We start from the raw sequence: 18394 nt of genomic DNA, 5'->3' as shown, positions 1-18394 counted from the left end.
ATTGGTGAATATGTAGAGTTCGAAGTGAAAACAAAACAAAACAAAACAAAAGCTGGAAGTTCAATGACAAAAAAAAATGACCACACATTCAACATGTACTCAAAATCTGAGTAACAGAGAAGGGAGGGAAGAAGAGTGTTTATTTTGAACTATTCACATCTTTGGATCAATAATTTCACTTTGAAAAAATATACACAAGATATTTCTCAAAAAATATGAAAATATGTGCAAAGAGATGTTTGCAGAAGCATTATTTGTCATTGAAACAAAATGTGAAAAGTACTGCAATGTCCAAAAAAAGTCAGCATATTCACTCCATGAGCCTTATGAATCATGATGGTAGTTAGAAAGTATCTGTTATAACATAAAAATGCAAATGCTTTAAATAACTTAATATGAACTAAAACAAGGGAAGGTACAAAATTTTACTGATTCTCTTATGTACTCAAAAATATAAATGTATATACATATATTATCTGCTCCTTCCACAAATTTTAATTAAATGCCTCCTAATATATTCCAGGTACTAATCTAGGCGTAAAATGAGAACCGAACTAAACAAATGAAAATCCTGCCCAAACAGCTTCCTTTTTGGTAGGAAAAGGCACAAAAGATTCAGAGAAGTTATTTTTGGGTAGACAAACTATGAGGGATATACGAGTAATTTTTAAAAATTATTCTTTCTATACTTATCAAATGTCTCACAGGGAACATATATTACAGTCATAATGGGAATATAAAATACTAATTAGCTGAAATGCATGAGTATTTAATAAGAGTATTATATCTTGGTTTAATAAATGCATAATGTTCTAATCAAGGAAGGTAATACATTCCATTACGTGTTTTTAAGATTATACCTGAATATTACACACACTTCTATATACCTATTTTATTTTATTTTATTTTATTTTATTATTTTATTTGTATATACCTCAATTTAATTAGTAAATTAACAGTCAGGAATGCATTTGGAGCAAAATGACCTGAATGATAAGAAGTCTGAGCATTATGTCAAAAGTGATAGAGCTAAGGAACTGGAACATTTAGACTAAACACCGACAAAGACAATGAAAAAAAAAAAGAAAAAGAAAAAGAGAAAATCTGAGGCTAATTCCTGTTCCACTGTTCCTAATAAAACTCAGAAAGTCACTCCTAGAAAATCATTTCATCCCCCAGATTCCAGGTGTGCGTGTCTGTGCGCGCGTGCACACGCTGGTGCGGAATACAGAGAACATCTCCCTTATCTGTCCTTAAATAGGTATGAGGCTCGACACTAAAAAAAAGAAGAAAAAAAGGTAAGAAGATCATAACTTTGAAGCACATGCTAATTAAAGGGGGGAAAGCATTTAATATAGAGTTTTTTTTATCAAGTGTTTCTATAATGCACAACCACTAGTAAATTTTTATAGAAATCCTACAGATGTCTGTCTACATGCATTCATACATATGGGAGCATGTTTATACAACTTTTTAAAAAAGATTATATGTACTTACTTGAGAGACAGAGAGCACGAGCCGGGGCTTGGCCGGGGGGAGAGGAAGAGGGCAGGCTCCTCTCTGAGCAGGAAGCCCAGAACCCTGAGCCAATGGCAGATGCTTAGCCAACTGGGTGTCCCTACTTCTATGACTTTTAACCAAAATGGTATTACAATGTACACAGCACTTGGTGATCTGGCTTTAAATTTTGAGTAACTGTCATTACATGTATTGTTCTGAAAAATGAAATTCAGGATAACGGGTCAGATATTGGCCTCAGTCTGAGGCTACATTGGTAAAACAGAATCCATCACGCATGAGCACAACGCTCCCAGTCTCTGTAATCCTCGGGCAGTTACTAACTGGCCACCTGATGTGGACATTTTGGCCAGAGCTCCCCGGGGAGGTTAGCCTAGAAAACTCTCCACCCTTTCCCACTATAAGACTCCATGATTTTATTTTGATTCTATAAATTGTCCAACTGGGGCCTAGATATGGTGAAAGGAGGAAAAATGAACATTTATTGAGACTCCCATGCCCTTTTGAGTTGTGCACTGACACATTATCTCATCTGATGCTAACAAGCCCACGTAATAATTATATTTTATAGCCCAGGAATATAAGGCTCAGAAAAACTGAGCAATCTGTCCAAAGACAAATAACCTTTGAGCTACAGAATCAGAGTTTAAACCCTTGTTTTCAGAAAGTGCTTTCTGTTTACCCTCTAACAGTTTTGAGGAGATGCTTAAGATGCTGCTGCAGGGATAAGGGGGCACCTAAGAAAGCATCATTCTGGGACATTCGCTTGGCTTTTATAACAACAGCCCTGATTCATGTCTCACCTATTAGAGCTCATTTGAATCACTGACCCTACTAATTAAAAAAAAAAAAAAAAAAAAAGTTTACAAAACAATACATTCCACCATGTGTCCTTCCCTGTGTTTGTCAGGGAAGCCTGGGTGGGAATTCCAACCACTTCTAGAAAGTCAACAGACTGAAGCCAGTGTTTGGACAGGTAGAGAATTAGTGCCATGGAGCCAAACAAGCCAAGACTCAGTCTAGGAGTCTAGAAAGTCTAGACCAGTACAGGAAACCTGAGGGTGCGTGGGGGGCCAGTGAGTTCAGGAGAAGCAGGCAGACCATGACCAAGTACAGACCAAGACCATGTCACCCAACAGCGCCCAAGAGAATCATGAGTTACCCTTGCAGGCAAGTGTGGGACCTCTCAGCCTGCAGCTACTTTGCTGTAAACTGAGGCATTGCCCCTTTAGCCACTGCTGTCCTCATTCTAAACTTCTTTGAACAAATCCATCCTCTCTCATGTTTTTTACCTATGCTTAAAATCTCCAAATATGTGTCTGAGGCCGACATCTACTTAGAACTTTAGACCTCTGTATCCAGTTCCTTGCTCTTGTAGGCAAATAAATGTCCCTTAGACACCTTGCACGAAATTTATCTAAGATGCCTCCTTGTCTTTGCCTGAAATCTCCCTCTTGCCTTAGGTACTTCCTGTCTCTCTAAGGCAGAATCAGGAGACATCCTAAGAGACCTCCCTCCCCCCAATACCCAACCAACTAAAGTCTACAAGTTTTGCCTTCTCAATTCTTCTTAGATCCATCTTCGCATTTTTGTTACCCGTGCTTTGAGCCCTCGTTTGTCACCTGCACTGGCTTGAGTGTCCCTCACCCAGTCAGGGTCAGAATTCCACACTGTGCCTATAGGACCCATGTCCTATAGACGCCTTGTGTAGGTGCATCTCCCATTCTCTTCCAGATCAATGCCAACACTCACTTCTCTTTGCCGCCTTATCCAAAGACTTTCCCAAAACCCTCAAGTTGGCTTAGTGGTCTTTCGTTGTACCTTGCCAATCACTCTGGCACGATATGCATAAAGTTAGATGGGAGGCTTTGAGTGATGTTCGTTTTGAGGACAGAAACTAGATTTTTCATCTCTGTATCTCAAGTGCCTAAGTAACGACTGGATTCTCAATAAAATGAGCTCTCCTGGGGGCTCCTATATTCCGTTTCATTCAGTAGACTTTCATGGGATACCTTATAGATATTATAAATACAGAGTGAGAAGACCCAGACCCTGTGATTAGAAGCAAAACTTCGAAAAACTGAACTCTGTCCCCATCTGCTACCCGTGTTCTGTATTAAGTCAGTTTTGGTTGTGCCTGGGCTGTGAGGGGGGCACTCTGAGATCACTGCCAACAGCAACCACCCACCCTGCCAGGGTGGTGACTCATATTAGGACCCACCCACTCCAGTCCCTTGGCCCTAAAAAGAGTTCTCATGTTCTACTTTTAGTTTATATTCCATGAGCCAATCGTTTTGCTAGTTTATCTCCTTTCTCCATCTTTCTTTTCCTAACGTGCCCTTCTGGGGAAAAAAAAATGTATCAAAGATATGCTTGATCCTGTAGTAGCCCTCAAATCATCCGTGCCGTCCAATTCTTACCCACAACACTCAAAGGTAAGAGGTAGGAGGTGCTGGAACCACAAATAACACCCAATGCTCTTTCCTGGCATTCAAATCTCAAGGTTGGAACAAGGTCAGTGATGGGCTGGAAGGAAAAGCTCACCATTGAGGAGAAATCTACATCTGCTCTGCTTCATGTCTCAAATGGTTTTTCTCTAGTTCAGAAAGTATTTTATGTCAAGAAGTCCATGTAGCCATATAACCGTTACCTGTAATAACTGGGATTATGAATGCATGGTTTACACAGTGATTTTAAAGTAAATTCGTTGAAAATAATTTTTCTTCTCTTGTATGAAAAGTGCTCCAAATGAACTGTACTTAACCAAAAGAGGCTTCAATAGTAAAGACTGTCTTAACCACGGAGTGAAAGGCGACACTCAGCAAGACTGTTGGTTCCCAGGCTGGTTAGAATCCAGAAAGTCTGGGGCACTTCCTTTAAACAATTTCCCCCTGAGCCCCGACTCTGGGAAAGTGGCACATCTGGGATGCAATCCGGGAATTGGTATGTGTTTAATCAACACTTGGTTGGTGTTAAAGCAGCTAGTGTTTGGAGATATCCCCTAACATGTTTGCAAAATTAAAGTAGATGTTGGTCAATGTGAAATAGGAAGAGAGTAACTTTGTATTTTAGAATTGTTTTGTGGAATCTCGGCTCATGCACCGAAGAATCCAAGAATTATTGTTTTGCAGAACGACTTCATTTCTAGCTCCTAGCCCCCATTCTGCTTAAATCTTGAAGATATTACCTCAGCCCTTCCTGGAACCAATCCATCTTGGGAGAACAGTCCTAGGTTCTTACACAGGAGCAAGGCGGCCAGGAAGGGGTCCATTTGGCCCTTGTCATCAGCACAGGGCTTTTGGCTCGGCCACATGGCTCTGCACATCCCAGAGCCCTTTGCTGGTTCTTTTGAGGTATAATGGAGGCAGGAAGACTTTCTTGGCTGCATGTGGCCACCTCTGCCTAGACTATTACCATACAGCTCTTTCTTCCTGGAGTCCTATCACCCTGACCCATCCCCTCCCACAGTACAGCTTTCAAAAAAGCAGGACTGAACTGCCTGCCCCTTCTGTCTTCAGGGGATGACCTACAAGCCTCTTTCTTCTCCACTTGCAGTAGTAACATTTTTCTAGATTAGAAAAGTCTTTCACACGTCATGTTTCTTAAAATCCTAACCCCACACCCCCTTACAAACACATCCCAGTCTAGGGCTTCTGGAAACCCAAGCCAGCAACAGTGGTACATTCACCCCATACCTCTCCTATGAGGCAACAAGGTAGGCACTTGGTGAATGGTAGGAAGGAAAAAGAAAATACAGGAGGACAGTACACGTCTTAAAATATTATCAAAACCACAGTTAAAGATGTATAATTCAGTGTAGAATTAGAATTTCACTCAAATATTCTATAATTTCCTGGTGGCATCTGATATTCATGGACGTTTTAGGAAAGACGTCATTCCCAATCTAATGAAGTACATTTCACCAAACTTTATAGTGTGGGATCATTTGGTTGAAAGGATCAAAAACTCCTAGGTCAAGTAAGAAGGAAGTTATTTGAAGGTATTATCAGAGACAAGAAAGGACCAAAAACAATTTTTTTAAAGGGTGGAAGCTTGGGCACAGGAAGGCTGGAACTGAACTCAAAAATTAAGATCCCTCTTTTCTCTTCTAATATATACGGTCCCTCATGATCGATTTTCCCTGCATGTAGCCCTACTATTCTGCTTTCTCTAAAGACTGGCTTATTCTGTTCTATGTGGATTCTGTAACTTGAAAATGGCTTTAATGTTCCACTGTATTGGCCTCATCTTTGGCTTGTCATGACTCTTCACATTAAAGCCTTACCTTTGTTCATTTGATTAAGCTCCCCTGTGCTCCCAGAATGAATGATCACAAGGGAGAATCAGAATATTTCAATTTGTTCCCAGTGTCCATTCAGGTCCAATCAACTAGACCCCAAGAATCTGCATCTACTCCTTCTGGATGCTGTGAGTAGAATAGATTCTCCATAAAAAAGTGGCTTGGTCAGGAGGCTATGTTGATATGACCACTAAAATCGAAATCTCCATCATTCCTGAAATCTGAAAAAAAAAAATTTATCTGGCACTTTCAAGCCTTCTGTATGCTATAAGGTTCCACTTTGCCCACAAAATGGCATGATTATATCTTTTAAAATTACGTTGGTAATATCACAATTAATGATAATTAATTCTGGATGGTCTAGCATCTCTAATTTTATGCAAATCCTAGCTATATATCCTTGACTTTGAAACCAACAAGCCTACCCAACAAAAAATAAAAATAAAAATAAAAATAAAAATAAAAATAAAAATAAAAATAAAAATAAAAATAAAAATAAAAATAAATAGAGTTAAACACTGTCAACCCTAGATATCTTTTACTCATAAAGCACTTTTTATCAGTCAAACCAAAGTCTCTCCAGTGTTGAGAGCAAGAGGCGATCTTAGTTAATGTCTAGGATTGCCAAATAAATTTTGTCTTAATTTTTATATCTCATCGATGACAATCCAGCCATCCATAAATTATTTTTCGTTACAAATGTTCTAAAAGCTGAGGTTAACTTAAACGGATTTTAAAAGCCCTCTGCCACTAGGTGGCACCAAATAGCCATAATTCATAGATTGTATCATTAAACCCATCCACAGGCCATCTAAGGCCTATCATTCTTTCTTTCTTTGCCTATAACTTACAAAAATCAAAAACAAATTGTTTGCTCCCTTTCTAGAATTAAGCACGGAAGACTACGATATTTTTTCTAAATAAATAAAACTTCCTACTATTCCTTTTTAGCAAATCCAAATGTATTCACGTAGCCTGTTTAATAAACTCATGGTAACATTATTTGTTGGATTTCAAAATATGTTACTCGGTTTTTTCCACTAAATGATGGCGGTGTTAGAAATACTCATTTTTTTAAAAAAAATTATTTAGGAATATTTAAGACAGCCCTTTCTAGAGAGTTGTGTGTGCGTGTATGTAGGATCTGGTTCTACGGAGAGTCAGTCCCTGTCATTACAGAGTGTGCCTTTATTTCAGTAGTGCTGTTCTGGGTCCAAGGATGCTTCTGGAGTATGACACAGGTGCTGGGGCAGGAGGCGCTTCTCCCCACCCACGCCTGTGAACTCCCTCTGTAATACAGGGCTCACCACACTGCTGTAGGTTTTGTCACCTCAAGGTTTGACTACTGCCATGTCCTCTACCTTGGCTGACAGAGGAAAAGCGCTGGAATGTTCAGCTAGTACAGAATATGACAGCTTGTCTGTTTAGCAATGCCAGCCACACAGAGCACATTATACGGATGCTCTGTGCATAGCTCTGGCTTCCAACAGGCATCCTAGGGGTTCATTTTCATTTATAAAGCTCCCCGAGGCCCAGGATTTGGAAGTAAGTCATACGACGACGGCCTCATTCCCTATCCTGGCAGCTTAAGGAATGTACCAGGTTGTCCTAGGCGGGATGATGAACTCCAAGTTCGAGGTCCCAGGCTCTTCCATTCAATCTCATTTTCCGGCTTGAAAAGAAGTGTATTACAGGGGAGATTTACAGGTGTGGGTGGGGAGAAGCCTCTCTTGCCAGAGCACCTATGTCATTCTTCACAACCCCGAATTTCCTTGAAAATGTGGGTCCTTAATTCAGACCTGACAAATAGTGTTTATTTGTGTAGGAAGGTAGACAGGGACTAGCAGAACACAGGGTCGTTTCAGTTTTGTCGACTGAGGGAAGTGATAGTCTAGCAATAGGTGTCTGTTACAAAAATCGCATGAAAAATGAAAATTAGGGATCCCTGGGTGGCTCAGCAGTTGAGCACCTGCCTTCGGCCCAGGGTGTGATCCTGGAGACCCGGGATCGAGTCCCACATCGGGCTCCCTGCATGGAGCCTGCTTCTCTCTCTGCCTATGTCTGCCTCTCTCTCTGTGTGTGTCTCATGAATAAACAAATAAAATATTTTAAATTTTAAAAAAAAGAAAAATGAAAGTGACATCATAGCACAAAACCACAGTTTTTATGTACCACAGTCCCTTGTGATTATCATTCAGCAAACGTTTATTGAATGTTGAGTGTGATCAAGATACTATATCAGAGACTGCAAGACACTGCAGCAGTTATATAAATAGTTATTAAGTGGATAATCGTAACAAATATAAAACAATACTATTGAATGGCAAGGTTTTTAATGGAATCATCAGTATTGTTCCAAATAAGTTTTTGCTTTTGTAGAATCTAAAAGAAAGACAAAACTATCTCAAGGTAATAAACTTGCCTGTACTTCAAGCAACTAAAAAATACGAGAACTAAATTCAATACGGGTAAGTGAAAATACATTATCTTGAATACTTTCAATACATAATACCTACATATTGTGTGTGTATGTAATTTTCTCCATCAGAAACTACTGATTAGAAGAAAACAAGGGCTTAGCAGGTGTTCTATTTGTGCCTCTTCCAGAGGCATGCATTTCCAATTTCTTCAACATCCTGAAAAAAGAAAATCAGGTCAATTTGGGTATATTCCCCGGATCAGAATCTAGCATATCTGAGAAAGACTCGTGCTTTCCTACTTCCAAACTTAGTTAATTAATTAGTTAATTAAAAGGCTCTACATTTACCAATAAAAAAAAATAAGTTTCAAAATAATGGCCAAAAAAACAAAATAATGGCCAGGGAAACCACAGTAAGAAAAATGACATGTGAATGCAGACACATTTCCTTTAATTCTAACTGAATGATGTTTTCTTTAATCAGGAGTGGCGATAGTAAACAGGTATTTTTAACTGCCAGTGAGAATGACTTTTACAATATTAGAACGTTAAGACAGAAATAAATTTTTGTGTAAACAAAAGCAATGTTTATTTTAATAAATTTTGGTTGTTAAGTCTTTTAAGTTACCGTACAGCCAAAGAGCTCTAGATCTTCTCTGGAGTCCCTTCTGTTTCACTTGCTTTGCCGATCTCTTTTTCCAGTATCTGTCATCACTTGTGGTTTTCTTTCCTGAATCAAAAATAGGTTCATATTTGGTTTTCTGATTATGTTCAGCCAAAATGGTCTTTCAGCAGTTGCTTTTCCAGGAGTGATGGAAATGTTGTACCCACAAAATACATCCTTGAGTTCTTCCACCTAATGTTTGTTAGGATACCCAGGTGATGGACCCTTAGGCTTCAGTTTGGGTGTCATCTGTTTCCCTCATAAAGCTGACAAGAAAACCAATAGTGAGTATTGGTTTCAATGGCCAGTGACCTCTCTCTAGAGCTGCATTATTAGAGGTAATAGGTTGCATGTCTATAAAAATGCATGGAAGCAACTGATGAAATTTCTTCTGCTGCAAAGTCAGTAGTCTCCAAAACAGGCTATACACTTCACTCCTAGATTTTGCCTGTAATGTAGAGAACTACCTAATACTAAGACAGCTGCTATAAGGAAAAGGGGGAATTCCACAAACAGATCATCTTGAATATATAATTTTCACATAGCCATAGAGCTGGCACCATTGTTGACCTGCTACAAAATAACATGAATTTTTTTAAGTTTTTTTTTAATTTTTATTTATTTATGATAGTCACACACAGAGAGAGAGAGAGAGAGAGAGAGAGAGAGAGGCAGAGACACAGGCAGAGGGAGAAGCAGGCTCCATGCACCGGGAGCCCGACGTGGGATTCGATCCCAGGTCTCCAGGATCGCGCCCTGGGCCAAAGGCAGGCGCTAAACTGCTGCGCCACCCAGGGATCCCAAAATAACATGAATTTTGATTAAAAATATATCATTAAAAATGTGTCTAGACATGGCTAGAGCAAATCCTCTTAATTTGGTTTCACAATTTTAATTTCCAAGAATAAGAAGAATAATGGCTAATACTTTCAGAAAATTTACTCAGTGTACCAGAAACTACACTAAGCATCTTACTTACCTCCATTACCTATTACTATTTGTAAGATGCTATAGTAGGGATTTGTTATATACACAAATCTTGGGCAAAGTCACACAGCTAACTCTTAGATTTGAGCCCAGACAGAGAAGGGAGCCTGTATTTTAAATCATTTCAATATAGGGGCACCTGGGTCATGGAGTCGGTTAAGCATCCAAGTCGGTTTCCGTTTGGGTTGTGATCTCAGACTGAGATCGAGTCAGAGTCCACTTGGGTTTCCCTCTGCCCTCCCCCAGTGCTCTCTCTCCCTCTCTCTCAAATTAATACACAAACAAACCTTTAAAAATAATCATTCCAATATAGAGCTCTGTATTTAATAGCATAGCTTTCATGTCAGTAATTATTATTTTTAACCAACAGGTAATGCTTTGTTTTTCATCACTATAAAAACTCCATTTTACTGGCTTCATTTCGTTTTATCTTATCTATTCCTTTTATTTATGTAACAATTCATGAATATATCCCCACTGAAAAATATTTAAGCAAGAGATATAAAAGATCAAAGTCACCTCTCACTTCCCCATTCTGAGTTCCCATCTGAAGGACAACATATGTTAAGATTTTGTTGTATGCCCTTCCAGTCCCGTTGCTAAGAACTAACACACATACACATAGAAATATTTTTTGAAAACTCAATTGTACTATGCCCACTCTTCTATTTTAACCCCTTTATATATTGAACATACATTGAAGTGCACACACAGAAATATCATTTTCATGTATTCATAACTATACTATACCCATTCTTCCAATATTGTTTTTTAATAATTATATTACACTTTGCTCATAAATCTTCCACATTTTTTTTCAGCTGTTGTCCGACATTTCATAATTTAGATGCAACACATTTACTGAATTCCTTAACTACTCAACAAATGTCACTTTTCTTTTGCTATTGTAAATCTGAAAGTGACCTTCTAGTACTATGACTGCTATACATACAATCGCGTCTTTCTCTGAAATAAATTCCTAGAATCTTAGTCTAAGAGTGTATACTATACACACATACATATGTGTGCTACATATGGTGTAATACGTATATACATACATCATTCTGTGTATATGTGTAGACATAGTATATGTACATGTACATACTATATATGCATATAAACTTGTTTTCTAAATGTTGACACCTACCACTCAGCTTCTGAAAACTTTTATTCTTTGCACTTTCAGCAACAATGTGATGACACTGCATAGTTTTCTCTGTGCTCTCAAACTCTAAAATTTACCAATTTTAGGTGTTTTTTCCTGCCAATCTGATGCATAATTATAGTTCATTGTTGTTGTAGTTTCCATATTTTGAACACTGGGGAGAATACAGTGATTTATTTTACATTTGATATATTTTGCCAGTGTTTAAGTATTAAGAGGTTAAGGTAAAAATATGGATTTATAGCCTCTCTTTAAAAGTCAGAAGACCGGGCAACATCAAGCCTATATTCCTTGGCACAGTACCCTGACACCAAGCAGTGCCTATGCCACCTGCATGGAGTGTGCCCTCCCCATTTGCCCTGGGATGGGCTGAGTTTCTCAACTCCATTTCCTCCAAAAACCTTTAGACAATTTGACTTGGCTACCCCTGGACTAAACTAGTCCTTAGCCTATAAAACTTTGATGTAATTTTTTAAATTAAAAGTTCACCTTTTATTTCCTTTCCCCATTAACCCATTTCATTCGCAAACATGGAAATCATGGTCAGATGATTCCTGCCAAGAATATATTTTCTTTAATCAATACTTTAGAGCCACTTCTTTGGGTTTTTTTTTTTTATTCTACACATTGTTTTAATGTACGACTAATATTTGATCGGGAAGTTTTATTTCTATGTGTAACAGAAGAATAGATTTTCACTGAAGTCATTTTTAAGTCATTTTGCAATTTTTAAGCCTGATTTTAAAATAACAAATACCAAAAATATTTTAACTGATATTTTAAATTCTCATAGACTGTTATATACTCAATCATCCCCTTAATACCTTGAACAGTGACCTCATTAAATTAGAAAGTACTTTTCTACATGTTTTTGTTCTGTTTTGTTTTTCAGTCTCCATTTCACAAAAACAACACGTGGCCATAGCTATACTTTCCTCTGGCATTCGAGGATGTGGGAAATTTCTCTTGTGTTTGTTGATCAGAGCTGGCAGTTGGAGAAGAATTCTCTCAATGGTGGATAAGGGTAAGGAAGGCAGACTAGAGCCCTGCCATCATGAGACTTACATTCAAATAGGAGAGAGAAATAATAAGCACACATGTATTTGTTGAATTAATTAATTAGCTAACTAATGAAGAAAATATTTCCTTTTTTTTAAAAAAAAGAATTTATTTATGTATTCTTGGGAGACAGAGAGAGAGACAGAGACACAGGCAGAGGGAGGAGCAGGCTTCATGCAGGGAGCCCGATATGGAACTCGATCCCAGGACTCCAGGATCATCACGCCCTGGGCTGAAGGCAGGTGCTAAACTGCTGAGCCACTCAGGCTGCCTGAAAATATTTCTGATAATGATAAGGTGCTACAAAGCTCAGCAAAGGGACTGAGAAGATAAGATGATGTCGTGAACAGAAAACAAGTTAATAATTCAAAAATTATTCTACTTAACTCATCTTTTAACAGAATCATCCCAAATTATAGGCATCATAATTCTATAAAGATGTTTATAAAATAGAATGCACTTACACAAAAGAAATAAGATAGTGAAGGGTTGGAGGAAGATGCCATATAAAGAATAGCAAAGGACTTTCTGGACTGCACCACAAGATCCAAGGAGAAGCATGACACGTAGGTTTAGATATTTGGAAAGTTGTCACAAAATAAAAGGAACAGAACAAATCTATGTTTCACATAGGAAGAACTAGACAAGGAATAATAAGAGAAAAGATAAAATTAATATGTATTGAATTTTCACTATTTACCCAGAACTGTATGCTGTTTTACAAATACTTAATATTGTTATGATTCTTTCGATATTTTTTCTTTTATTCCTTTTTATCAGAGCATTGAGTTCCAAGAAGTTACACACACACACACACACACACTCAGATTCATACAGATAGTGAATGGTGATGCTGGAATTTGGCCTTGGACCTTCTCCGAAGTTAATGTTCTTTCCTCTGACACCCTAATCCTTCTTGGTTTTGGCTTAATATAAAACAGAACTGTTTAACATCTGAAAATGCTCCACCTGGTGAAGTAGGAGACTTCCCATTGCTGAACTATTACTGAAGAGGTACTTGGGCGAGATCACTGCACCGTGTGGAAAGTCACCCCCAAGGGCTCCTACAATCCTCAGAGACTGCAGTTTTCACTAGCTGAGTTAGGAAGGCATAGTCTCCAGCACCCTATCCAATTGGTAGGAACTGCACACATCAGCACAGTTTACTTCACAGGATTAGCAAATCATCACCTATTAGAGATCTGGTCCCTGTAGGATTTGGAAGCCTGTTCCATAAGTGGGAAACCCTGAAACAGAATGAGACTACTGTATTAGACACCAAAGGGAAGTGGGCTAGCCCCAAAGAAAAACTGCACCTACTTCACAGTTTTGACTAGGACCAGATTGCAAAACACCTTCCCAATTCTGGTATGGTTTTCATTTTCCAATGTTGTAATTACCTAGTGACATCAGGTCTAAATATTGGAGACCCAGCAAGAATGAAAAAAAATATTTTGTAATATCAAGGGTTTTTGTTTTGACTTTTTTGGTAAACATGTCCTCAAATAGGACATACCCAGGATATTTCACATTTCACATTGTTTTTATCTATCAGTAATGATGGGTTTTTCCACCTTAGGTAAAATTATCAAAAAGTCGTAATATCTTCAGTTTAGTAACTAGTTCTTTGGAGTAGACAAAACTTAACACATACCCTTTAAATCTTAGTTTTCAATCTGTTGTGAGTTTTTACTTCAAACTAAAAATAATTTTTAAAATAATTTTAAAAATCTAACCATAGACTTGAACACTAAATGTTCAGTGGTTAAGAATTTCATAGTTTGATTTTGTGCTATATTGATACATATGTATCTTTTTATTGGTTTTAAATGTATGGACCATTAATATCCTCCAGTGACTATTTGCAATATGTTGCTGAATTGGTTCAAACGAGAGACTAATCCGGGACTCCTGTGTGGCTCAGTCAGCTAGGCATCGGATTCTTGATCTCAGCTCATGTCTTGGGCTCAGGTCTTGAGCTCAGGGTCATGAGTCCTGGAGTCTCCTGAAAAAAGGGGGGTGGAGAGAGACTTATCAGCTTTTGCTACACCTTTCATGATTTTATTCAATTTTTTATTTAATTAAATTTTGATTTTATTTACTTAAGTTCTGTTTTGTAAGGTTAAATAATCCTGGTTGCCGGAGTTTCTGATTATTGCACACGGAAGTTCTGCTTTACCTTCAACCACAGTTTTGCCTTCACTGGCCATCTTAATTACATATTCAAAGTAAGATGAGCAACACTGAGGTTGGGCCTCACTTAGCTAATGAGATTGGACTGAATCATGGCCCAGGGTAAGTTGGTTTGCTAATTTCTTAGAATTAGTAGTGCTAGTCTAAAAACTTTAAGAGTGATGTAAAAGAGGGAAAATTAAGGTAGTTTGCCTTTAGTTCCACTTGAGTTTGGGAACCTGGCATTAAAGAGGCCAACCAGAATCCAAATGAATATTAATTTAACAATTAATGAGCAGAAGAGAGAATGGGGGGAAATCTTCAGAAAGACTATCAATGCATTTTTGTACTTCCTACCATTCTCCAAACTTTAATTTGTGAGGACATGTTTCATCACACTTTCAAATTAGCCTAGATTCTATAAATTTTTCTTTTTCATTAATTTTGCCTGCAAGGTATACAGCTGCCAAATATTTCATGTAACAATTTTATATCGTCAATTCACGTATAATAAAAGAAAAATAGTATTCTAATCCCAGCACAAGCACACACATACACACACACACATATATCTAGTGATTTAGCAAAAACGTTTTTGCAAAGACTATTAGCAATGTATCATGTTGAAATTATTAAAGTATAATAAAATAATGTCCTATTATTAATATTTATACTAATAATAAGAGACCAACACTTCATGTATGAAAAATAAAGTCATATTGCCATCCTCAAATATGCATGTGATTTTACCAATAGAAGCAGTATAAATATAAGTAGCATAATGCAAGAAACATTATCATTCATTAAATCAACAAATATTTATTTCTTCTTAAATGCTCTGTTAGTTCATGGGAGCATCTTGATGAATAAAACTGTTCCTGCAATTGAAAATCTTGCCTTCCAGCAGGGAAAGAGACATAAATAGATGATTTCTAAAACCATGTGCTATAATGGTTCTCAGAGAGTGGTCTGCAGCCCAGCATCATCAGCATCCCCTGGGAACTTAGACTTGCAGATTCTGTTTGCATGGCAGACCTACTAAATCAGAATCTGTGCACATGATTTTGATGAAGTTTGAGAACCACCTTGCTACACTTTTATGTAATCCATAGAGAGTAAAATTTATCATCACAGGTGCATTATAAGTGTTGCTTAGGGGACCTTTAAGAGTGTGACACAGGACACATCAAGTCTCCCAAAAAACTGCTGATCTATTTTCAGCTCCTTCCTCTGGTGGGATGAGACTCTTTCTGACACTGGGAATGTAAGGGATGCATTTAGGTAGGCCGTGGAGGTGTCCAACAGAAGAATGCCTTCTGAGATAGGCAGGTGATGGGAACCAGGAAGCAGATATTCCAGTGTGCTCCCTTGAGGTACTTACCTGGGTTTATAAAATGATGGACTTTGGGGACGTTCAGCAATGCATAGATGGATTGAATCTAGATACCTGCTGAGGCACAAAATGCCAATAAGAATTGTTCTGTCTCACAGCAAGACAGAGACCACAAATGATGATGGTACAGATGCTCCAGGGAGAGCCCAGCACTTAAGCGTCCAGTCAGACTAATGCCAATAGTCCCTGGAGGCTACAAATGGACCCTGACAGGAACAGACACCTATTCTGAACTGGGCTACCTGGTGGTAGATGCAAATCATCAGATTAATATATAGAGGGACTGGAACAGAAAATACTGCACCATTTTGGACTGAGTCACATTTCTTCAGACCAAGCAGCACACTTTACAGCCCATAAATGTCCAATGACAGGCTTAAAAAAATGTCATCCTTCAAGTAATGGTTTGATAGAGGATTAGAAAGGATAACTGAAATATTTGTTATTTGCTTGGCCTCTTTAATGGCAGGTTCCCAAACCGAAGTGGAACTAAAGACATGAAGGGCAGGCTTACACACATTCCCAAGTGTGTGCTCACACTCACTATGAGGGAGGGCTGGAAGAGGATCCCCGGGAGATAGATTCCACAGCTGTTCCAAAGGATCTGAGGAAGGGGAGGTGGGGGAGGATACTAGTGTGACCGTACAATCCTTCCCCTGGGGGGAGGGTATTGGGATGACTATACTTTTCTCATTTCCCCCCACAGCACCTCAACTTTCCCTTTTCCAACGAGATGCAGTAGTAACAGGGCTGTCACTGTGGGTGCTGGGACGAAGGATGATCCCTAAGTAAGAAACTGGAACTCTACCTTTTAAAGCTTCTGTCAGAATTCCTAAGGCCTGATGAGGTATATTGTGCCTTTATCCCACCTGGCAAACCTGGGTTGACAGTCAAGGCGGCTACATCATCCAGTGGTCACCATAGTCCACTAGTTCTGTGCTCACTCTATGTGAACAGAAGCGGGCTGAGCAAGAGGTACTTGCCAGGCTAGTATTGCTACTGCAATCTGGACTGGCACAGCGGCTGCACCTAACATCCCTTCCAAAGGCGAAAACACTTAGTTATAGGGACTTCTGGGTAGCTCAGTGGTTGAGGGTCTGCCTTCAGCTCAGGGCGTGATCCCAGGGGCCTGGGATCGAGTCCCGCATCAGGCTCCCCTCAGGGAGCCTGCTTCTCCCTCTGCCTGTGTCTCTGCCTCTCTCTGCGTCTCTCATAATAAATAAATAAATAAATAAATAAATAAATAAATAAATAAATAAAGTCTTTAAAAAATAACCCACTTAGATATACATGTACAGAAGGAAGAATATAAGGGTAGAAGAATGAACAAATGGATTATTCAGTGAGGAAAATCCTATATTGCATTGCCTCATCAAAAGGCTCATAGCAAGAGTTGATATCATCTCTTAATTTAATTATGCCAAGTATCTGAAAGGCTGAAGCCACTTCTGCTTTGGGAATCTTATAAGGTTGAATGGAAGCCTGCAAACCCGAGCAGCACCTCTCCGGGAGACATTTGGGTCATACAGTACAATGAGGGACTGGACTAATTGCTAATGACTAAGTAGTAATCTAGTAATGTGCTAATACCTCTTGACACCTTTTTTCAGTGTATAACTGTGACACTGGCATTGTTGGTAGGATTATAATACTTAGATTGACTGTCAAGTGTATTGGAAGACCAGCTAAAGCCTCCTTGAGATGTAATACTGGTGGGAAATGATTCGCCTGAGAGAGAACTGCATTTAGCTAACCAACAGTTACTTAACTACCCTAAACGGTTCCTCACAAATTTATCAAAACATACAAATAGTGATAGATCAAAGGACAAAAATATGAAGATTTATGTAATAGCTTTAGAGGATGGATTCATTTTTTTATTATTATTTATTCATGAGAGACAGACAGAGAGAGAGAGAGAGAGAGGCAGAGACACAGGCAGAGGGAGAAGCAGGCTCCATGCAGGGAGCCTGACATGGGATTCGATCCCGGGTCTCCAGGATCACGCCCTGGGCTGAAGGCGGCGCTAAACTGCTGAGCCACCCGGGCTGCCCAGATTCATTTTTTTCTTAAAATCTATCCCTACCCCCACACGGTCTCCTCCAAATGTTAGGCATATTTATGATGATAATATTGCTGTGTCTGCCATAAACGCTATATCAAATGTGGACGTTCAGACAAACGTAATTGTTTTGTTGTAAGAGAGCCTTGGCCAAAGGCTGGTTGTGGCCCGTGGGGTAAAGAATTTGGTATTGCCCGAAGGTCTGGCCTTTGCTTTCAGTGTCTAGGAAGTAATCAATGTCATAACTGACAGAAGTGTCCTTGTTTGGCATGGGGCGTGGCCACACTAGATTTTAGCATATGGCCTGAGCTTGTATAGAACTTACCAAAAAAACAAAAACAAAAAACAACAACAACAAAAAACCCACCTGCATAAAAATGCTGTTGCCCTAGAGTCAACAAGACAGCAGTCCCTCTCACAGTAGTTTGAGCATACTTCATGCCAACAAGGCAAAGAATAAAGGGAACTGGAAGTCCAGAGGATACGCAACTTGAGGGACTTCACTGGGAGCTTCCCAGGGTTATAATGACATTTGTGTGTGTGCGTGTGTGTATGTGTGTGTTCAAATGGATACATCCTACGTGGAGTCCTTGGGTCTGGTTTAAATGAGTAGCTACAATATATAACCAGCAAGGGCAATTCTTGGCAAGATTTG

General features: G+C 38.8%; 1 long non-coding RNA gene across 3 annotated transcripts in view; it reads left to right on the top strand.

The window, feature by feature from the left end:
* LOC144288249 (uncharacterized) overlaps window positions 1-18394 on the top strand; it is a 60828-nt gene that overhangs the window by 41963 nt on the left and 471 nt on the right. For 2 of the 3 annotated variants that reach the window (XR_013356223.1, XR_013356221.1), the window contains exons 5-8: window positions 8198-8286; window positions 11946-12077; window positions 14234-14407; window positions 16384-16465. This is a non-coding gene — a long non-coding RNA (uncharacterized LOC144288249). The remainder of the gene's footprint in view (window positions 1-8197; window positions 8287-11945; window positions 12078-14233; window positions 14408-16383; window positions 16466-18394) is intronic. The other variant, XR_013356222.1, reaches the window with a different exon arrangement.

The sequence above is a fragment of the Canis aureus genome, chromosome 18 (assembly GCF_053574225.1).
Source record: "Canis aureus isolate CA01 chromosome 18, VMU_Caureus_v.1.0, whole genome shotgun sequence".
Lineage (NCBI taxonomy): Eukaryota > Metazoa > Chordata > Mammalia > Carnivora > Canidae > Canis > Canis aureus.
The sequence above is the reverse complement of the archived record's forward strand: the minus strand, read 5'-3'. Positions and strand labels throughout refer to the sequence as shown.